Source organism: Larimichthys crocea, chromosome XIII, assembly GCF_000972845.2.
Source record: "Larimichthys crocea isolate SSNF chromosome XIII, L_crocea_2.0, whole genome shotgun sequence".
NCBI lineage: Eukaryota > Metazoa > Chordata > Actinopteri > Sciaenidae > Larimichthys > Larimichthys crocea.
Genome location: NC_040023.1, coordinates 36,889,616 through 36,913,018, shown reverse-complemented (window position 1 = coordinate 36,913,018; position 23,403 = coordinate 36,889,616). Strand labels below are relative to the sequence as shown.

Genomic DNA, 23,403 nt, shown 5'->3' with positions numbered 1-23,403 from the left:
AGGGAGCTGCATTATTTGTCTCAGCCTGCCTCTGCACCAGCAGACCATAGCGAGTCGCATCCTGCTCTGCTGGCTCTCGCCAACCTTCGGGGGTGTGGTGGGGGGGGGACAGTCCCAGCATGCATTGGAATGTTTAGCGCAATAACTGTGCCATTTCTCGACTTCTGGAAACGAAACGATTTATTTCCAAGGAGCCTGGAGAAGACACGCGATTGGTCCAACTGTGAAAATGACAATGCGAGCCCCGTCGTGCCGCATTGCGGTCTGTCGTCCACATCCATCTCACAACTCTGACATAATGATGTCATCAGTAATGGGTGGTGGTGGTCCTCACATGTAAGGCCGGCTTTTTTGGATCCATGAATCAGGAGACTGGTCTTTATCAGTGTCTGACAGTGAGATGGGTCTTTACGCCTTCTTGTCACAGATGAGTTCTTGAGGCGCTGTCAGGATGAAGAGGGATATTAGACCTATTAATTATTTTGCTCCTGCTGGGAGGCAGCTCGGAGTCAGTCCCTCATATGTGACTAAGTTGATCTCTGCTTGACTCCACTGCTGCTGCTTCTGCTGCTGCAGTAAGCTGTCGGACTGCAGTGGAATCTGTTGGCACATGACCCCAAAGGACAATCAAGCCAACAAGTTCATCTGGTATTCACAAAGTGTCAAGAAGCCGTTGGCCTTTGGACGACTTTCAGGCTGTGATCAGAAGCACACACAAAAAAAAAAAAGGCTGTGAAGGAAGGAGAACCGAATCTAACTTTAAGAATCAGGCCAAACTCCTGGAAATCCTGGAAAACAAAGAACAAGAAAGCAAGTATGAACCTCAGCTTTCTTCTGGCAACAGGTCCCAATTTGTCATTTTATTAATTCTAACACTTATATCACCTGCGTTTGCAGACACACCCATGAGGTTTGTGACTCAACGCTTGCTGGAACGTGTTTGGGACTTGACTTTGTACCAACTTAAACAAAGCAGCTTGTAAGCACAATCGTCCCCTGGCCAACACATTCATCTGGCATTCAATTCAAGTGTCAAGAAGCCGCTGGGTCTTTGGACGACGTTCAGACAAAAAAAAAAGGCTGAGAAGGAAACCACATCCAACTTTGAGAATCAGGACTAAATCCTGGAGAAGTTCTTCTAAAAAGAAGCAGGTATGAACATGTCATCCACCTAAAGCTTTCTTTTTTGGCAGCGGGGTCCAAATTTATAATTTTCTGAGGAAAAATAACATCATCGATGTTACCTGTACCCAACTGAAGGCAATGCCAAATGATCAGAATCACACACACACCCCCATGCAGTTCATGAGCCGGTACTTGCAGGAACGTGTGTTTGTGAGGTTTATGAACTTCAACGCTGAGAGATTTCATCTTGTAAGCAAACAAGTCTACAAATGTCCTGTGGTTTGGGGGCATGTAACCACCACAAATCAAGCTGATGTGAGTTTATAGGCATCAGTTCTTCAGTTTACTGATGACGGTTGGTTGGTTGAGTGTACCAGCTTTCTGTCCTTCCTCCTTCCCTGAGCACAGGGCTGCCTCCCACCTCCCACCTCCCACCTCCTCCTCTCGGCCCCCGTGGCTCGCTGCAGTGACGACACGCTGTGCTAATTGAAAGCGACCCTGACTCGTCCTTTTTCCCGAAGCGCTCCGGCTGAAGCCCCGTTGCTTTCCCCTCCTCCGGCGGTTGACAACTGGCCTTTCGGCTGCGGCGCTCTGCGGCGTGAACTCTGGCCTCGCTGTGTCGCTGGCCTCTCGCCTTACCTCCCTCTCTCTCTCTCTCCCATGCAAACATAAAACCAGGTCTGGAGCCGCACAGAGGGGGAGGAAACCGTACCTCTTCTTCCTCCAGTATGATTCTTAAGTGCAGCACAAATTATTCAGTTTCAGAATAAATGGAAGCCTCGAGAGATTAAAAAAAAGAACTTGCTCTTGGTTTTGGTTTCTCAAGTACAACCGATGCATAATGTTGTTTACACAATAAAGAGAGGGCTGCGATTTGAAATTCAATGAAGACGCAAACAATCCCGAGCCGTCTTCTTCCTCCCCTTAAACATGCTGCGCAAACTCTGAAGGACAAAAGCACAAACGCTAACCTAATAGATGAGCTACAGCTGCAGCACAGACAACATGATTAGATTCTGCTCATGCTTAATTCCTTTATCAAAAAGCAGCGATATTCCACTAAAACACAACGCTTGTACCTGCAGTGTTTCAATAGAGGTGGGCTGCTCTTATCGCCCTCGCTGAATAGGACTGGGGCCTGTAATGTAATAGCCTGGCAGTGCGCTCATAAATCACCTGAAGAGGCTGCATGCCACATGCACTGACACTCCCAATCTGCCAACCTGTGTCTTTATTAAAGAGCACATTACGATGAAAGGAGGCTTTTTTCCTCCACAGTCGCTCTGCTATAAACACCTCGACTCATATATTCATGCAAAGAAATACTTTCCTCTGCAGGCTCGAATACATGTATGTGTGTGTGTGTGTGAGGCGTAGACAGACAGAGACCGGCATTGTTTTTATATCTTGTCACTCTCCCAATCCACAATTACAGCAATTGTCTCCCTCCCCACTGTGGGGGATGCATCAGTTTGGATGTATGAATGTCTCTTCATATCTGATTTCCCCTTAGTGAGTCTCTTAGATGTTATTGGCCAAACAGTTTACACAACAGAGTGTGTGTGGTTCCTGTGGTGTGTGTGTGTGTGTTTTTGTTTTTTTTATCCTTTCCGTCCTTCCAGTAACTTTGACAGCTAAATTGGAAAATGTCAAAAAGCAAACGTCATGCGAGCCGACAAAGAAATAGCAGCGAGGCGAGATGCGGCATCAGTATAGCGGCTGTATGTTGACAGAGTGGAAACATTCAGCCCTTCAATTTGCTCAGAGACGTCTTCTTCTTCTTCTTCTTCTTCTTCTTCTGGACGCTCGGCCTCGGGCGTTTAGCACACAATCAGCTTTCCACGAGACCTTAAAGTGCTCTCTCTAATTTACACCTTGTGAAGTCAAAACCTTGTAATATAGAATTTGTTGTATTCCCTCCACTGCCAACATCGACTGTGGAGGGGCCTATGTTGTGGGTTCACTCAGGAAAAACCAAATTTTGCAGATTTTAGACAGATTTCGCCTCCGTCTTTGTAGCGTGCATACTTCAGACATTATTTCTGGGTGGCTCTCAGATGTACTTGTACGCCCTGACAGGATAACAACATTAAAAAAGCTGCTTTATAATATATGTGCGCTGCAAAATAAACCCAGATATCAAAGAAAACACACCACAGGACCGTTCACAAAGACTCCAGACAAATTACAGATGTCAGGTTTGATTTTCCTCGCTGGTCTTTGATGTCAGCAGGTCAATCTTAGCATATTTTGCTCTGATTAGGTTTAATTGATGGTTGCTGTAATCACATCGCAGAGTAAAGCCTGAAGAACGCCGCTCATCAATGGGACAAAAGGTTTGACATTTGCTTTTGATACAAACCTCCTTGAAGGAACTCGACATGTCACGTCTCTGCCTGCTCTCTGAGCTATACGCCTGTTTGTGCTAAACTGAATGTGACTGAAGATTCTGCAGGCTGCCGCAGCGCTCCCATCCAAAATCATGCAAATGCTGAACAGGGGGGGACAAAAAAAAAAACACTAAATCCCATTCTCCCAGTTACTTTTTGCAAACACAAGACGTACCCCTCGGTAAACACCGGCAGCAGAACAGAAAGCCTCGCTGCAGAGAGACAGACATGTAAACAACACAAACTCTCAGGAAAGAAGTTGTTACACTCTTGAAATAAAACACCGAGGATGGGGATTTAACAAAGGCAGGAGTGAGGGCTGTTCGTTGGAGGTTTTCCTTCTCCAGACTCCTGTGGCTGTAATCTGATCGGTGGCAGCGGTCCAAGACAATCTCCGAGGACCGTCCTCAGCCCACAGAGCTGCTGCCGATGCAGATCTCTCCGGCCATGTGCGCCGCCACCGCCGCCGCAGAAGAAAAGTGTCAGATTCTGAAGGTTCTCCTGCTCACCTTACATGAAACTGATGTTTTCCAGTCGGCGTGGACTGCAAACTCGATGTTGATGCAGGCGACTTAGGCGTGACGCACTTTGGGCGGGAGAGCTGTCATGACACAATGAACGCTGAGTGAGATGAGACGTAAACAAGTGGATCCTTCCTCATACTCCTTTCTGAGCATGTTTGTGCTGTTGGACTTACTCATCGAGTTCTTTTCATTTAGTTTTGTTCAACATTTTACGGGAGCCAAAAGTTTTGACCTGTGATCAGTTTCTTTCTCCCCGAGTTAATAAAGTTGAACTCTTCATATTCAGACGGTGCCGTGCAGGGCGACGACCTTTCACACATGCTTTAATATTTAAATTTAAACAAAACAGATTCTTTTGTTATCGTGACTCCGGGTGTGCGTGCCGTCTTTGTATCGCTGCAGATATGGTTTGCATACTTGAGTACAGCAGATATCAGATATGAGCTCATATGTCACAACGCTGACCACGGGACCTGGAGAAGAGATGCTGAACTCAGGTCAGGTGACAAAACAATCAGAGAATCATGATCGTTGATGAGGCAGAATAAGAAGTTTTTTCTTGTGGTACATCGCGATGGGAATGCTGCATGTTTTGACTTCTGATGGAGCCTAAAATTAGCAAGTGATAGTCATTTCCTAACTCATGTTTGCCAAGAGGCAAATCCAGCCCCAGCAGCCCTGTGCAGTCTGTATGAATACAGTTCAGTTTATTCTCGGTATGAACTAAAAGGCCTTCAGTTGACCGTCACTGACGCAGAGCAACATGTCCTTCTCCTCCACATAACCACACATCCTGTCACAAACCCTGGCCAGCAGAGGATGAGCGGAGGGAGAGTGTACACGTTTTGTATCTTGACAATACGGATCAAACAAGAGTCTCGCAGCGGCCGAGGCCCGAGCCGCCGTTTGTTATCTCGCCTGATGGCGAACGTGGCGAGTGATGCGGACAGGTAATCTGGGATTACAGTGCCGACGTGTCATTTCCGCCGGCGTGTTATTCGTCTTTTCTTGTGTGAAACGTCGGGGTGCAACCTCCCATCTGTCTGCTCCAAACTCTCCTCTGGCACCCGTCAACGGCGCGCCGTGGACCAGCATAGACGACGAGATAATGAGCTCCTGTTGCCTTGTCAACGCTGCCCCCCCCTTACCCCCACACCGACAGCCACACTCGTAAGATACCATTTGTCCAGAGCTCTTCAGTAAACAAGACATCTAGCTGAGAACAGGCACCCACTGATGAACCATCAAAGCACGAGTAAATCATCTTCACACCAAGAGAACAAACATACTTTAAAGTTTCTGACGTGTGGAGGTCAGAGTTCACCTACGATCTAAATGCAGATAATGTCCTTAAAGTCTGAAGCACCGCGGACGTACTTGTCCTGTACTTGTCCCGCTGTGACTCACTGAAGCCACTCGATGCTACGAAAAAGGTTCGAATAAAGTCAGATTTCACTCTGTGAGGATGCTTTTCCAACTTCAAGTGCTTGTTCTCAAAAGTGCCTTAAAATGAGCCTTCAGGTGGGTCGTTTCATCTCCCTGGAAACTAAAGACAGCACACGCTCCGAAACAAAGTCACGGACACCGTGAGGACACGGAGACGTGTTTGGAGACGCTTTGATGTTTTTCTTTTCTGTTTCATTTATGATTCAATTTCCTTTTGAAAGTTTTTATTCCCCCGTCAGTATTTAACCTCTTTCTTTCTTTCTTTCTTTCTTTCTTTCTTTCTTTCTTTCTTTCACGTCTGTGTGTTCATTCAGGAGATTTCACACAAAAAAACAGATTTCCATGTCAAAAGAGCATCCTGCTTGAATAAAGGTCAAAGAGAGAACTTCACTGAGAGTTCAGAGTGATCTGCATGTGCAGTAACTTCAGGCTGCAGGAAAACAGATTTATATATTTTATTAAAAGGTCCAATGTGTAGGGTTTAGTTGCATCTTATTCTTATTTTCAGATGCATGAAATCACAGTTCTGAATATTATATTCCATCTCTGCTTTATTCTGGAAATACAGGCTCCGATCTTGCAGCTGCTGTCAGTTTAAGTTCGTTTTATACTTTTGAATCAACAGTGAAAATAATTTATGTTTTAAAAAAAAAATCATATTTCTGTTAGTAGTGTATTTTGCCATGCACATTTAATAGTGGGACTAATGATATGTTGTAGAGGGTCAATGTCAGATAACGAAAAATAAATTAAACTTGCATGAAGTTGATACAAATCTGAACCTCATGTTCATTTTAAACATGACTTATTATGAGTGATGCAAAGTCTGTTAACATTTAAGTTTAAAACGTCTCACTCTTTAACAAAATCTTTTAGAAAGTCACATCTACAGATATATAACAGCAGCAGTTAGACCTCTAACGTCGTTAGAGATTCAAAAGCTTCGTTGTGTAAATCAGAAAAAGACAAATCTTCAGCCATACAGTGTCCCAGCAGGCTAAAAATAATATATTATAAAAACGATTGGCCGGACTTTAGACATGCCTGCACTGGACCTTTAAACATAGTGTACTGAGGTGAGGAAATCAGAATCTGCCCATTTTAAATAAGAGATATTTATTATGTCCCAAGACTGTGTGCCGATTTGTCCCGGTTTGGATGAGTTTATTCATCATTTACTCTTTTTAACTTGAATTTTTGAGTATTTTCTGTTTTTATCTGGTTACTGACTTCATTTCTCTTTCTTTACGCTGACAAAAGTCGGTCCAAGGTTTTCACAGTGTGATCCGTGTAAAGGGACTTTTACAGTCACAGTTCAAAGCGTCCGACTTCAGGTAATGTCGAAGGTTAAATTGCTCTTAAGGTCACACAGAGTCGACTGAAAGACAGAAACAGTGAAGAGCTACTCACACGGAGGTCGTTTTCAAGCGTTCCACGTGTGGCGAAAGTGCAAAAACACGATTTATTCCAAACGTTTTATCCGCTCCATGTTTAAAGCGCCAGGCTCGATCACTTGTCAACAAACGTGGGCTGGTTTGAGGAAGAGTCGGGGCCGCATTCCACGTCATATCTACACAGCCATCGTGACACTTCCTGCAGAGTGGCATTCTCTCTCTACCTGTCTGTCTTACACAAGAGTGTTAAATTCCAACATACACACTCACACACAGTCTGCCGTGATGAGGCAACTACTTTCAACTCAAACATCAGACACTTCATTTTCTGTTTTGTTTACCAGCTCGCTATAATCACGCTCTGAAATGACGCCAATTTCCTCTCCGTCTGCAGCAGAACGTCGATTATGCATCCTTTATTTTTTTTTTAAACGAGCGTTTAGGAGCAGCGTTCGTCTCCGATCGACGCCTGCGTAATTCAACTGCTTTGCTAATAAATTGTAAATTTAACAAGTCAAGTTTTCCTCTCTCGATGTTTACGTAGCACTAATCCAGAATCACTCAAAGTCTTTTCTGAAGACGAGCTGCAGAAATCAGAACATGATTTCCAAGACGTGCCTGTAAACATCCTTCGGTATATCCAGTGTTATTCTACAGTAACTGTAGGAGAGGAGTCCTGGCACGGCGGTTTAGACGAGCTAATGTTTCTCTCCCTCCCAACTGACTCTTTATTTCTGTTTGAATATAAAAAGAAAAGGAGGTGATATTTCCTTTTCAAAAGCAGCTGCTAAAACAAAAGACACAGCAGCTGCTGATGTCTACAAAACACATTTTCTTCTGCGGAGAGCTTAGTCAAAGGCAGAGGAGCTCACCTCTCACCTGGTTTTGTAAGAGAAGCTTTATAAAAATAAAAAAAATAATAAAAAAAGGAGGCTGAGACCACACAGATTCCAAATCAATATGATTCCCAAATTGGTACGTGTCCAGCAAGAGGAGGAGAGCTGTTCGAAGGGTGAGCGTTAAGATGTACTGTAGAGGAGAGGCTTTGGAAAGAGGCGCTTTGGTCCAGATTCTGAATCATGACATTAGTGTTGACAAACTGTAAACACCGGGCGGTAAATACATAATGCCAGTCAAAGCACTTATTTTCAACTCCCACAGAGCTCTGTGCCAAACGCATGAGTCATCAGAGCGAAATGAAAAGACAGGCCGACCCTTCATGTTTCTTTTTTAAAGGAGTTCGTTCATTAATGACCGGGGCGTGGCCCCGTGTCAACACGCCAGCGAAAAAAGGGACGTGAGGTGGCGCTAACACCCGTCGCCATGTTGTGGCCTGGCGTGGGTCTGCGGCTTTGGAAGGGAGGCTCATGGAAATCAGCGGCGGGGCCTTGGCCCGGCTTCACTCCCCGCCGCCTCGGTCTGGGCTAATGGCTTTCCAAGTTTGGGGGCTGCCATTTGTCAGCATGACTGATGTCTGCGCCGTGAGGATCAATCTCTTTCCGTCATCCATCTCTTTCTCCATCACCAAAAAAAAAAAAAAAAAGGGGGCGAGCGGCGTCGACGCGTTTCAGGAATCAAACTTCAACACAAGTGGAAAAACACTTGCAGGTAGGACGGGGACATGTACCGAGTCTTGTGAGGATAAAGGGGGGAATACATTTCCTGCAAGACTGGAGTGAAAAATAAGAAAACAAAAAAGGGGAAAACTTGGCAGTCTCGCTCGGTACATAATAGAAGAGCGTCAGACGTGGCCAAAAACCACAGAAAGCAAGACGGGCTGTTGAGATAGCCTGTTCCTACTCCTGGAGCAGTTTCAATGGTCTATGAAGAAACCAGGGGTCCGACTCTCTCTCTCTCACTACATTAAGTGATTCCTATTGAAGCCTTGCAAACAGGATCCAAACAGGAAACATTAAGCCTCCTGAGAGAAGAGAGAGAGTAAGCGGTTCTGCCTACGTGAGAGAGAGAGAAAGAGAAAAAGTGGAGATGGAAAAAAAAAACATAGTTAGGGAGCAACAGTGTGAAGGGAACAGCTGAAAGAGGCTGCAGGGGCCCCAGGTGAGCCCCGTGGTGGGTCATTTCACAGCCCTGTAGGCTGACTAACACTGACAGGTCAGCTGGAAGACTCGCTGCCAAGAGAAACCCTCCACGGAAAGAACAGCACACACACTCCCACCAACACACACACACACACCTCGCTGCCCGCATGGCTAAATAATTCCCTTTTCAATCTGCCACACAATAACCGAGCCGCTGCTTATTGACCTTTACCATGATGCTTTCCACCGGGCAGGCGCTGCTTCGGCTCGAGGTGCAGAGATACAACATTCACGCCTCGGGGAGGGAGGGAAGCGCCTCCCTCACAGCCGCGGTGATCGGATCATCAAACGGAGACGACTTGATGTTATAACCGTCATTAGCGCGGTAATAAATCAATTAAAAAAAGACTGTACAGACTGTACTCGGAACACAACATCTGATGATCACAGCCTCGTTCAGTCTGCAGCCTGGTGCCCTGAATTAAAGATAATGCCCTTAAGCAACAGCCTTGTAAGTATAGCAAGAAGGGAAAGTTTGAAGCAGGTCAAACTGTCCTTCTTGACCAAACATCATTTAGGTTATTGCTGGTTTGTTGCCCTCTTATTCCAAAGCGAACTCAAGGTTTCCAGGATACGTTGTTGCAGCGGAAATTGAAATAAACAAAGCCAGAACACAACAGGTCAAGTATCAGAGGTCCTGTCGGCATCGTAGGTTCCTGGATTTCAAGACGGTGTCTTCAAATATTGTTCATATATCTGCAGACGAAGCAGCAAATCCTCAAAGTTTGAGAAGCTACTCATCAGCGCACGTTTGGCTTTTTTGTTCCGAGCACCAGAATGTTCTCACCAATTCGTCAACTTGTCTGTAGTAACTTGGCGAGGCCTCTCAAAATGGTGATATCTCGATCTCTGGAGTCTATTCCGGTGAAATTAAGTTAAAAAAAATTCATCTCAAACTGGCTGACACAGGGAGCAACTTTCCCTGTCAATGGTTCAGTTCTTCTGAGAGTTTCACACTTCCTGTTTGTTTCAAGGAGATTTGGACGCTCTCCATCCTTCCCAGGGATGAGAATTAGAGGCGGTGAGGCGGGTTTTTGCGGCAGATCCATCGAGGTGGCAACCTTCCCTGCCGCCGTGCGAATGCCTCTGACAGCACGAGGCCTATTTGGCTGACGAGCAGCGGGGAAGCAGGTGGGCAGGCTGGAGGCTTATCTGCCAAAACAGCCGGGGTTACACCGCGCCTCCCGCCGCAAGAACTGCCACGAGCAGACGACCACATGCAGGGAGAATGAGAGGGTGGCAACGGGAAGGGAAAGACGGGAGAACGGAGGGGTAGAGATGTGCTAGGTTTCTGGGAGGAGATCACCAACACAGGAAAAAGCTGAATTATTAGACCCTGTGAGCTGCAAGAAGAAGAAGAAGGTGATCTTTGGAGAGAAAACAGGGAGTTTGAAGAGGTCACACGATAAGTTTTTTAGAAAGGTTTGGAGAAAAAACATCTCTGTCCTCTTGTGCTTCCTCCGCCAATCACCTGGAAACAACACCTCTCCAACCTCACCCGAGTCGGTCGACTCTACTGCAACACACCATCGTTCCACTGGAGGCATCGCACCGTGCCCAAAAACATCTCCGGGGCTTCTGAAGTGTTGACCAATGACAGCCCAACCACTCTGAAGCCGAAGATATTGGACGCAAACGGCTAATCTAAATATCAGCAAAGACGAGGATCATCTGCGGACTGAATTACACCTGGTTGGTTGGTTTGTACCAGGCTGTAAACATGTTTATTTCTGCTGTGAAACATGGGGACTTATGGAGACTGACTCACTTCTGGAGCCAGCCTCGAGTGGACATTAGAGGAATTACAGTTTTTAGCACTTCCACTTTGGCTTCCTGGGAAGTTGTCGCTTGGCGCTCACTGTCAGACAGTTCTGCCGGGCTGCTTTTGTGAGAAGGTGTGAATGTGAGATCCCAGGTGTCACTTTAATTGAGACCTTGATGTTGCCGTCTGAGGGAAACAAGAAAATTGCAGGGCAGACATGGCGACGTTGTACCAGAGCGGGGACAGCTGATTGCACGGTGGGATTACTCACAAAACAAAGACTGTATCCGTCCACGTGTTTTAGTAATGCACTCCCACGTCACGTTTCTTATCCCACAGACGTGAGCGTTATCCAAACATCTTGAAAAGTCTCCACATCAGTCTGCTGCATATAAACACAGACTCCTCCTTCTGCAGTGTAACAACATTACATCGCTCCCCCTTCTGATTGATGAAAGTGTCATGTCTGCAAGCGCCTCTTTTACATAGCAGAGAGCCTCCCCTGGAGCCCGCAATTCATCATCTGACAGCGGGGATGGCTGCATTCATCTTAATGCATTACAGACCCAAACAGGTCCGAGGTCACACGCTGCCGCCACGAATCCCATCTGATTCTAAAAAGAGGAGGAGAGATGAGATCGCCGGGGATATTTTGGGGAGATGGGAGCAGAACTAAACTGTCAGTTTAATGTTTCTATCACTTCACTAATAGTACCTGCAACAGGACAGCACATCAATAAAGAGAGAGTGGAATGTTTCGACTGACGTTACAGGATGAATCCACGCCGAAAAACACGCCAACGCCGTGACAAACGGCTGCAAGGCAGCACACGATGCATTCCTGAGCCGCATTACTTGTAAGATGTCACGACTAGTAAGCTGATATTTATTTGAAAGATTGGGTTGAATAGCAAGAAATAAAACAGCTACTAATGACTTTCATTACTGATTAATCTACCGATCATTTTCACGATTTAAATCGATTGGTTGTTGAGAAACGTTGAAAGAGTTCAGACATTTCTCCGAATAAAAACCTTCATGAATTAATTCAAGAGTTGACGACTGAGTCGATTAATTGCTGCAGCTCTATTAAAGCAGCATGACGACGTCTTCTGCGACTCCGGAGGAGCTTTGTCAAGTCTAATGACTCCGATGATGTCATCTCGAACTGGACTTAAGACTAAAAATAACAGGAAGTCTGTGTTAAAATCTGTGCTGCATGGAGTCGGACAGAGCTTTGGGGGGGAGGACTTGACCCATACGAGGGGCAAAATATCTTTTGGTCGCTTCGATTTGGACAAATCTCATTTTAAATCAGTCACTTGAAGTGTGATACCGACTCGGTGGAGTAACTCTTTAATGTTCCAGCAGATTAATTTTTCCAGCACAGTGTTTTCAGACCTGGGAACAGGCGACAGCCGGGCCGGGTGGAGAACCATGACGGAGCGACAGATTCAGCCCATTTTCTTTGACTGCTGCAAAGGTTCCACCATGTCTGAATCTTGCAGAGTGCGACTCCGGTGAGAGCTGTGTAGAATCAGCTGTGATTCTTGTGTCCGCACGACTGCACAGCCATGATTGTATACGGTATAGCTCACAACGTAATAAACACGCCTTCAAGGTGTTTATACTCACCTGACTGAAAGAAAACTTCTTATCTGCAGTTGTTGCACCAAAAGAGGAAACGACAACATTGGAGGATGTCTCTAACAAAGATAGTTCTGCTCTCTCCATTACTGCCAACTAACCGGGTGAATCCAGACACAACTGCCCCTGAAATAATCCTTTCTTGGCCTCGACGTCTTTATTAAAAACAAGTTTAAAGGCAGAAGGAGAGGAAGAGTTCAGCGCCTTGAGGAACACACTGGAAGCCGAGGGAGTGTGGAGTAATAACTCAAAGTGTGCGAAATGGCTAAAAGGTCACAAAATCGTGCCCGGCAACAATGTGCACTTTCAATTTGAAGACATTTCTCCAATGCTAAGCCACTCATCACAACTCCAGAGAGTGTAACAGTCTTTGGGAAAATTTTAAAAAAACGACGGTGTCTCGAGTCAAATTAATTCTGACGTTCCTTCAGTTTAGTTTTTTTTCCCCCATCAGGTACGAGGTGTGCAGTGAGTTTGATAAGACACATCTGAAGCCTACACACCTCTTACAAAAACAAGATGATGTCGAGACATCAGAGATGAGGTGAACTGAGCACAAATTGCTGCATTAAGAAGTGCACGTCAGCCAACAATCTTTAGGAAAGTAAAAGGAAAATTACCATGACGAGTTTAATCGAATTAACTCCGGGGTCGGCTGCAGGACACTACACAGCGCTGTTACCAATGGCACCGAGTAAAAAGGCCACAAAAGAAAAAAAAAAGTGTTTGCCTCAGCAAGTGAGCAAATACTTCTTTATTTTCTAGCTTTGCCTGCCTCTTCTTGGCAAGTCGGCAGGGGTAATTGGCATGCAAGCTTCGGCAGTGGCGGTTAGATGAGCCAGGTCCCGAGCATTGGGGGCACAAAGCACAACGGCTCCGCTGTGCCCACAAAATTAGTTTAAAGCTGTGATTCAGCAACAGGCTGAGACCTGTACAGTGCCACCGGTGCCATCCATCACTGCAAATCCATTTCTCTGGCAAGTGAACAACCGAGCCACACTGTCACTCCGCTCACCTCCCGCACAGGTTCAACGAATTCAAGTTTTTCAACACTGATGCAGATGTTTTTGGGCTGGGGACGCCCGAATATTCGACTTGAATGGTTCTGGATCTTTGTTGAGGTGAAAAACCTTCAGAACAAGATACTTTTCACACAAACTAACCCTTATCTTCCGATACTGATTGACACCTGAAACACCAGTCAATCAGATATTGATAATTCCTGAGGTCGTAGCTCCAGATTAAGGTTCCCAGAAGAGTTTCCTAACCTTAACCGCCTCGTCCTTGGTTGACCACAGATCCTAACATCTCATCCTAACCTAACCTTAACCACTCTGGTTTCTTGCCTGAACCAAACCGCCCCCTCTCTTCTATGTGACGATACACTCGTGTGGAGTTATCGGGTTGATTGCGGTGGTCCATGCACTTTTTGCTCTCTAACTGTTTGAGTCGTTGGACAGCACAGGAAGAGTCGATGTGTTGACCCCATAACCCTGAAACAATGACCACCTCCGCCAACACAAACTCTTGACTGAGTCAAGTCATTGAGGAAGAAAAAAATTTGATCTGGAGAAAGAAACTGGGTCAAAACCAGATCCAATGTATCAACCTACCGGTCTACTGAGTGGGAGTGGAGGTCAAGATTGACTAGCCACTGCTCAACTATGAAATAAGTCAAAGCTGACGTGGGAGGAAGACAATGGCTGGGGTATGGGAAGGTGGGGGTGCCATCTGATCGAATCTTCTCATTAACTTTGCCCACGCCTGGAGAGAGCTAGAAGAGAAGGAAGGGGGCTGCAGAGGACGGAGGGGAGGGGAAGGGGGATCGATTTAATGAAGACTCCCGCCGCGAGGGTTTGTATCGCCTGCTGTGCGGCCCTGTGAATAAGCCTGGCAGACAGATGGGCTGAGGAATTGATCAGTGCAGACGATCCGCAGAGACCTGCACAGACTCTGAGGCTGTTTTAGTTGAGGTGGAGTACACAATCAAGGATATCAAAGACGATGAAATGTCACTGGAATTTACTACTGGCGGGAGTAAACTGCTCCTACAGTAAAGAGAGGCACACCATCTTAAATTGGACTTTTATTTGAACTGACAGCAAGGGAGGAGCCTCGAACATCAAAAAACCAAAGCACTCGTGCTTATTATTTATCAGACTGGCTTGAAACAGAGAGAGAGAGAGGGAGCTGTGCTGAATCAGTCCTTCAAAGATCTGCCCGGGCCGCCGATTCTGAAAGCAGCAGACATCCAGAAATGGAGGCTTTTTGGTATCTCGGCCTCTCGTCTCACTGCTGCCCTTCAGAGAGCTGTCCCACTTTCAGCCTCGGCTCTGTGTGGCATCTATCTTTCACACGACAACGCCCCCCCCCCCTTTCCACCAACCCCGTGCTGCCACTCTTATTTTCATCGTCTATTGTTTCCAGGCTCAGAGATTCAGCCCCGGCACAGCAAGCTCTGCAATTCTGTCATCTCCACACAAGCTCAATACTTGCAATGCCTGCACTGCTGATAAGCAGCCAAACACTGAGGTGATGAATAAATCACAATACAGCATAGACACAGACTTACTGACACCAGGAGGAGGCCTATTTATTCAGGGGTATTTTTGGTTGTTTTGGAGAATTATGAATAAAATCTGGTGTACAGCTTCGTGCTGTATCATGTGGTCGAGGTTCAAAGAGCTGTGCTGACACTAACAGTGTGTGCGTCGCTCTTTTCATGAGCGCTATCCGCATAGAAAGGCACTAAACAGAGCAGAATATATCAACGCTGTTATGTAATGAAGCGATATTACATGAGAGGGCGTGCTTTGACGTCATTATTGGCACGACAGTCAGCGAAGAGCCGATAATCAGTCACAGCTCGCCCTCGATGAATTCCCAAACCGAATAAATATCACACATACAAACTGCTGATCATTTTTCCATGGACATTAGCTTCTAAGTCCGTGAACTTCACATTTATTTTCAATGATCCAAACATTTACAATGACTCCACAGCGCTGTAAAGTCCAAAAGTCAAAATATACTGAACAAAGATCGATGTAATCATTTCCAAAATGTTTTTATCCAGCCAAATATTCAGCTTCAGTCAGGTGTGCTGTTAAGGTTAAGAGTTTATGAAACATAAGTCTATTTTTGATACATGAACCAACTCCAGTGTAAATGCATCAATAAAAACAACAGCGGGAGAAAGTTAGCATCCTCCGGAGCTCTCGACAGCTTTCCTTCGATTCCTCTTTTCTTTCCTGCTGTCTGCACGCTCTCAGCATCACGCAGCTCTGACTGCACATGTATCAGGGAGGGTTCTCCACTTTTTATATTTTAATAAGTCCAGAGAGTGTGTGTGTACCAGCAGAGACCCGCTGTCCACGCTGCCTTTGTTGTCTGTAATTTTCTCTCAGTTGTGCCTGCTTGTCATATAACGTCTCGGCTCAGACACAGTGAAATTATGAGCAGCAGTGAGTGAATACTGCACCAGAAAGCATGAACAGCTCTGGTCTGTATGGAATTTGACATATTTTGTGTGGACGTTTGGCTTTTACAGCTCTAATATCTAATGTACCAAATGTCCCACATATTATAAAGAAAGGTAAATTACATCCAGCATGCATTGTGCTGAGATCAGGTCGTGTGCTCGTGACACGTTTCTTTCACATTTGTCAAAGCTCTGTAACTGACCCGGTGGACAAAGTACACAGAGCACGACAGATTCTTTCTAAGTTAGATGTGCGGCGCCGGCGGGGGCTCCGGCACCTTCCGCGATTCAGGGGGAGGAGAGAGGGAGGCTTAACACTGTCGCCATGGTTACCGCTGCCAGACACCTCTGGCAATGGCAAATAGACTTGACCACAGTGGAACATTTGAGATGACACTGGCAGGGGCCTGTGTGTGTGCGTCGTCACACAATAAAGACCTCGGGGCATGAGGGAGCAGTCACCGAGAGCCAGCTACATTTAGAGGAAGTAAAAGAACTTCATGGACAAACACGACTGAGGGTGAAAAAAGGGGGGGACGGCGTTGGCAGGGTGTCCATCTCCAGCTGGTATATTGTGGAATGTTAATTAGGTCCCGCAAAGCCGAGACACCTCCCTCTTAAATGTCACATCCTCGTGAGGAGAGTGGTGGCGGCGACGGCGACAGCGGCGGCTCTCGGCTTTCGTTGACTTCTGTCAGGCCGTTTGTTTGTCTTTCCACCGGCAATTTCTTTTCTGTTCCCTTTACCCCGAGCGTTTTCTCTTAACATTCTGCTGCTCCTTCTCTCTGCCCTTCTGTTATGCTGTTTACTCTGTGATGAATGGCTCTATTTCAAGATTTTTTTTTTCTCTTCTTTTAGCTAGAATAGATTACAATCTGTGCAATTGTGCGGAAACAAGATTGATCTTGCTGAGAAACGTTGTGGAGGGGCAACGGGAGGAAGGAAAATATAGACTGCAACAGCACTTCAGTCTAATGTAGAAATGTCTTTGATGAAGGCTCTTTCAGACCGCCGTGGCTCTGCAGAAACATCTCTTGATAAGAGGGGCGGGAGAGGCCGGAGGAGTGCTGTAAACAAATTTTGCGGCGGTTTGTAATGAGACATGACACGGTGAGAATGCTGTGGCCTTTTAAATGGCAGGCCTCGTTATCAGCCCTCGTTATTCGTAGCGTCGGCGGGGGCAGGGACTCAGATAACGGGGCATAGGTAATGAAGAGTTGGACGGGAGACCTGCCGAGGCTTAATATGAGAGGTTGCTTAACCAGGGGGAGTTCATGTAACAATGAAACTGTACGCACAGTGTGTGTGCGAGGTTTTAACCACCGACATGAATCACGAGAAGCTCCATTGCGGGCGGGACTTTTCTTAATCAGGTTTCTGGCTGAGCTTGTTACAGCTCTGCCATTTTTCATGATTTATAGTTAATATAGCGTCTAAAGAATGGCCTCGGGGTAAGCATTGAATATTAAGCAATACCTAAAAATTACTTGAAATAATAATTGCCTCCCTCGCAATTCATCCAAAATGAATCACACAGGACGAGTGGATTAGAAAATGAATCCTTCCTGCTAAGGTGAGAAGAGGACTGATTTTTTAAGTAAGCTGGGAGTCGGGGCGGATTTGTCCGTGACAGTTCGTATGGAAACTAAAGGAGGAAAGTTTTTTAATAATCTATGCGGGGGCACATTTATTCCAGGAGTGACAGAAATGAGTTTGTGTGCAATTCTTTAATTAAAGGACTTACTTAAAAGAAGTAAAAGAAGGTAGTGGAGGAAAGGTGGAGGAGGTAGTGGTAGGCGTTGTCGGTGCAATAACTCACAAGCCTTCGGGTTGCCTCGCCTCCCTTTTCCAGGAGTAAGAGAGAAATGTTTTTATTCTCCAGCTGGATGCCAAGGGAGAGAGAAAGGAGAGCGCAATGAGTGGAAAAAAAAAACCTGTCCAAGGTCTGGGGAGTTGAATGGTTTACACGCCGGCTGCCAGCTTACGTTTCGTCTTAGTGTCACAATTTGCAGGGGAGCGTCGCGGATGCTCTGAAAAAGTAGCGGGCGCTCTCCCAAAGCCTCCCCCCCCCCCCAGGCTGAGGGCTGAAGAGTTGCTAAACGTCACTCACGATCATTCAGCCACCGGGGGAGAGGAGAGAGAGTAAACAAAAGGAGAGAAAGGAGAGCAAAGTAAAAAGGACAAAATGAAAGAAGCAGAGAGACTGTGACGGAGAGTGACAAAGAGGGGGAGGGAGGAGAGGAGGGTGATGGTGGGATGAGACAAGGGAGTAAAAAAGAAAAAGTAGAAAGAGACAGAAAGTGAGAAAATACTCATGCATGCTAATCCTCGTCTCCTGTGGCGCTCTGTCTAATGTGAGAAAAGGCTGCAGAGCCGTCAGGGGATCGGACATGTCTGCTACCCGAGCACAGCACAACAACAGGCCGTCTTCAAGTCGAGCAGTTCATGGACGTCTTACAGCAGTGCCCAGGTTTTTTTTTTGCTGCCGTGTTCGTGTTTGTTTCTGTCAAACCGAAGCGGTCTACGGGATCCGAGCCTGCTCTCATCTTTCCTCCACCGGTAGCAAAAGAGCGTGGGAAACTGCTTTCAGAGCATCGAGTGGAGGTGGAGGACTGACCCCGACTTATCGACCGCCGCTTCGCAACGCGCAGCTTCATGCCTGACGTGGCCACCTGCCAAACACACAAATTATTGATTCAAATAAACCTATACGCATATTTTTTCCCCCACCGGTCGAGAAACTGTGAGAATAAAAGCAATGTTTACATAATGTGCATTCCTACATTAGAACACTGGTATTAATCTTGATCCTTTGGACGAGGAGCGGTTCACTCATGTGGAAAAAAACATTTGTAAACTGATACAGAAATGTTCTTAACATAGGATTGTAGGAAAATCTGTGTGGTCGCTCAGATAAAACTAGAATTTTGTGTCAGGATCACCCACCGACTGCCGCATTTACTCCCAGCAAAAGTTTCTGGATGACCGTAGACGCACGCGTTCTTCACCTCGCTCTGGCGGTCACATTTTTTAACTTTTTTTACATTTTTAGGACGCATGCAGCAGGATGAGGATGCCTCCGGTCGTTTCTGTTGTTTGACGAGGCTAGGGATGTAACGATGCATCGTGACACGATTAAAATCTGTACAAATGCGTGACGACTCGCATCGGTTGACAGAAAAAATGAATCGCGATTCTTGGCGAATGCGAGAGAAGTAGGATATCTTCTTTTTCGCCTTTTTAAAAAATGTTGAAATAGGTTACGTTGTGGCTGCAGCTTCTACTGCCGCGTCTGCCTTTCTGTGTCACAAACACACACACACACACACACACACACACACACACACACACACATGCGCAATAGTCGTAATTGGCATCAGGCCTGACTGTACCTTAAATGATACCATAACACAGACCCTCCAGGAATTCACGATGTTGCGATTTGCAACTTCAACGCAACTTCAGTGAATCCCCGTGAATTCAGGGCGGTGTTGCAATTTTAACCAATCACCGCAACTTCTCCGCAACTTCCGCGCAGTCTGCACGGGGAATTAAACTTGGGTCAGGGACGGCCGCACGGTGGAGGGGAGGATCCCCTCGTGGGACCTCTCCCCGGCGCTGGCTGGCCCCCGCCGGGCGCATTTCCTCCGCGGCGGTGCGCCGTAAACCGGTTAATGAGCTATCATCTTAATTGTTTTTATTTTCAGTTAGCTCATACTTCAAGCTGAAAGGTAATGGTCAGATCAGCTGCTTGCTGGCAGCCCTAATAAGAACACAAACTGCTTGAGAGTTTCTGTAAAGAGAGATTTTTTTCCCTACAAATAAAAAGAAAATTTTATTTGGTCAGAATTTGTCTGTAGCTCATTTTGATTTAAAAAAAATCGTGAAAAAATCGTATCATGAACAAAAAATCATGACTCGAATCGAGTCGTGAGTTGAGTGTATCGTTACATCCCTAGACGAGGCGTGTGGTCTGGAAACTGTGGTCGCTTGGTCGAAGGTGTTTCGGCTGTTTGCTGATCTGCTCTGCAGAGGAGCTGCTAGTTAACTGCACCTGGTTGCTGGGTAGCACACTCACATTCTCGTCTTTTCATACAAAACCATCCCAGTGCACGAATAGTGGCAGTGCTGTAAATGATGGACAGCCTCATTGAAACTGAAAATGTGTGTGTGCACGGCGTGTCGAGGAAGGTCACAGTGAATGGTATAAGTTTGCAAATTAAATGGAATTAATGTGCCATGAATTTTGGTGTGAGTGTCTTCATTTGTTTATTCTGATGGATCTGCGCCATGCAAACTTCTGTCTCTGCTGTAACCATGGATACAGACAGACAATCGATCAATCTGATCACTGAAACAACGAGACTTCGATGGGCCGGGTGAAAGTCTGAGGGGAGGATCGACTGCGTGCAGGATTTCAGGATCGTGAAGTGAAAGTGGGCAGGTCGCAGCAGTCACCTTGAGCAAACAGTGCCAACATCTCAGAACCGCTGACAGTCTTTAGCTTGGAGCTTGGTGCCTCCAGAGGTGGCCTTGTGGACCAACACAGCTTGTTTAGACTTTCCCCTGCAGCCACGGTGAATGACAGCGACGCACTGAAGAGGCCGTGCTTTCTCTGAGCCGACGCCGCCGATTTGAATATCAAAACATGATGTAAAACGGTGATTAGAAGCCAATTACAGCTTGTGTCAATGAGAAGTCAATTAAGTATTTCAGGGGCTGCGAGCGGGGTTTTAATGACAGGGTGAGCAAAGGAGAACAAAGGGGAGAAGAAGAGATACAAAGGAGAGGAGCAAAGGGGAGAAATGAAAGAAAGCGACGGAGAGCAAACAGAAGACAACGCTGGGATGAATACAGCACGGCACATTTAGACGCGTGAACATCATCTGCTGTTCAGACAGGCTTTCATCCATTCCCGTCACCGTGCAGCCATAAATTATGAACAATTTGCTAAAAGGCAGCGTTCAATTAAGACTCAAATCCGCCGGGAACATGAAAACCGAGAAAACCTTTATTTATACACCACTAATAAACGGTGAGTGTGGGGAAAAAATGGATTCAGGCATGGCACACGGAGGAGCTGCCAGCTTTTTGATCATCCGCCTGGAGCCGGCAGGAGCAGCCGTGTTTGCCACAGTGGCGTGCCGCTTACGGAAGCCTCTGGAGACGCGACCACGAGAGGTCGAACATGCAGCTTGCCCCCATCGGGCTCCCCCCAACGGGGAAGAAAAATAAATAGCTAAGAGGCGAGCTAGTGCTGCTTAACCCTGAGCTTTAATTATTGAAGCTGCAGGAGCGCACAACACTCTGGACTGGAGAGGCTTGTTAGGGAGTAATGAAGAGGTTTGGAGCGAGAGGGGTGATCATTTTAGAGAGGTGCCAAACCGGAGTAGATCTGTGCTCCTGGAGGAAAAGATGAGTGTGGAGCAGGAAAAAGTTGCTGCGGTCTTTAAATAGTTTTGCTCCCACTCTCCACCTCAGTTTGTTCACACAAATCTCCACATCAGCTCAACAGAAACGCATTCCACACACAAGTATGCAGCTGTAATCAAGCGCTTACAACAGAGCGTTTTTCTTCCGAGATCTGAGGCTCTGGAAAGAGTTCTGGCGACAAATGAGGGGAGTTATTTAAAGGAAAGATTTGACAGCGTCTCAGCTGAGGGTCACTGACACTGCGAGGGCCAGATGGTCATCTAGTCTGGCTTGTCCTCTCTCAACAGCCCCAATTTGTTCAGAGTTATTTCCAGGAATAAACGCTTGATTGTTGTTACTCTGCGTTTCCTCTACATGAACTCTTGAGTGGCCTTGCCCTCTCTCACACCCCGAGAACCAGTCAATAAATTAGGAGGCTTGTTCTGGAGGATTCTTGTTTCTCAGCGATAATCTGAGCAGGAATCGATCATAATCCAGGACTGGATGTATAGTTTGGTCATCAGCCAAGAACGGCTTTAACTGCTGGCTCACGGTGCCAGTCCAAACTCTAAAGTCAGTATTTATGTGCTACAACAACCGAACACAAGCCTCTCACTTTAATGTTAATGGAGTGGGCCCACACCCTCATAAACTGGTCTGGATGTTTTTACTATTAATGATGCCAAGACAGAGAGAGGGAGGGAGAGAGGGAGAGAGACAGAGAGAGAGAGACAGAGAGAGACAGAGAGAGACAGAGAGAGAGAGAAAGAGAGAGAGACAGAGAGAGACAGACAGACAGAGAAAGAGACACAGACAGACAGACAGACAGACAGACAGACAGCTGCCTGCTGCTGTTTCTAACTGTTTTTTATTGTATTACTGAAACCTTGAACAAACTGCAGCTAACAAACAAACAGTAAATGCATCTGAGAGTTTAAAGCCACAGCTTCTGCCATCATTGAAAATCTTCAAGGGCCTGGAAACGATTTCAAAACTAAAACCACAGACTGAACAAATATTTAATAACTATGATGCAAAAAAAGCTTAAAGCAGTGCTGTAACACGTGTCATGTTCAGCTGTGAAACAGTCTATCATGTCAGCTACCACTCTCTCTCTACAGTGTAGTGTCTTATGTTGCCTCATGACGACTTGTAAACATACATAACCCTTTATAATGCACTGTATTATCGACCATGAAGCATTACAGCTGTGTGTTCAGACTGACTCCCTTCTGGAGCCAGCCTCAAGTGGACGTTAGAGGAACTGCAGTTTGTCTTTATTTCACAGCCACAGAGTTTGCCAGTTGATTATGACCACCTAGAGACTTGAACTGTTTTCTGACTGGTGACATAGAACTTTACAAAGTACTGTGTGTTGCCCTTTTAACACGTTATAACACATGGTGGATATAGGAAATGTTGCTCTGTGTTTGAGTGAGATAAATCTTTCTGTTGAACTATGAAAGAAAAAAAAAATGCCACAAATGAAACGGTAGTAATAATCTGTGGTCTTCAATGATTAGTACTCTCAAGTATCTGCTTTCCAGTTTTTCCTGCAATTAGGTTAACGAAGCGCTGCCAGTTTGAAACCCGTGCTGGAAACATATTACCTGTTTATGACAGCCCATGCTTGTGGGATAAACGGCTGAGGAACAATAGAAGACCATTGCATGCAGATTTTCAGTCTCTCTGCAGTTTGTGTGATCGTGTGCATGTTTGCCACAAACCCAACATGTCAACAGAGCAGACTTCGTGGAGCTCGGCTCGGGATCGCCGCTGTCTGTTCTTTGGCTGAACGAGCTTTAATGAGAGGGGCGGAGGAACAGCTGATCGTGTGCGGCGTTTATGTTGCTCGAGAGGCGAATTTGGAAGGTCGTCAGTACACTAGCATGCAGCAGCCAGGCAACCTCCCCCCACATATCATCAGTGGTTTTTTTATTTGGGGGAGGGCTGGTGTGCACGGAGGGCACTGGAACTGGATTTTGTTCCATTATGCATGATAACAAAAGCCAGAGACCCGTGGTGTATTGCGGTAAGCTGCTGAGACTGTGGCCAAAATGATTTCGGCCACAAGGAAAAATTCTCGGTGCCTGCTGGGCCAAACCTTAAAAACACTGCATGAC

The 23,403-nt window shown here is 46.2% G+C and overlaps 1 protein-coding gene across 4 annotated transcripts in view; it reads right to left on the bottom strand.

The window, feature by feature from the left end:
- Positions 1-23,403, bottom strand: part of sema6cb (semaphorin 6Cb) — a 142,391-nt gene that overhangs the window by 87,469 nt on the left and 31,519 nt on the right. Inside the window, exon 1 of one of the 4 annotated variants that reach the window (XM_027287404.1) lies at positions 6,896-7,596. The exons of the other annotated variants lie outside the window; for them this stretch is intronic. The gene's annotated coding sequence lies outside the window, so the exon portion shown is untranslated. Of the gene's footprint in view, positions 1-6,895; positions 7,597-23,403 lie in introns of those variants that run through there. 4 annotated transcript variants of the gene reach the window in all.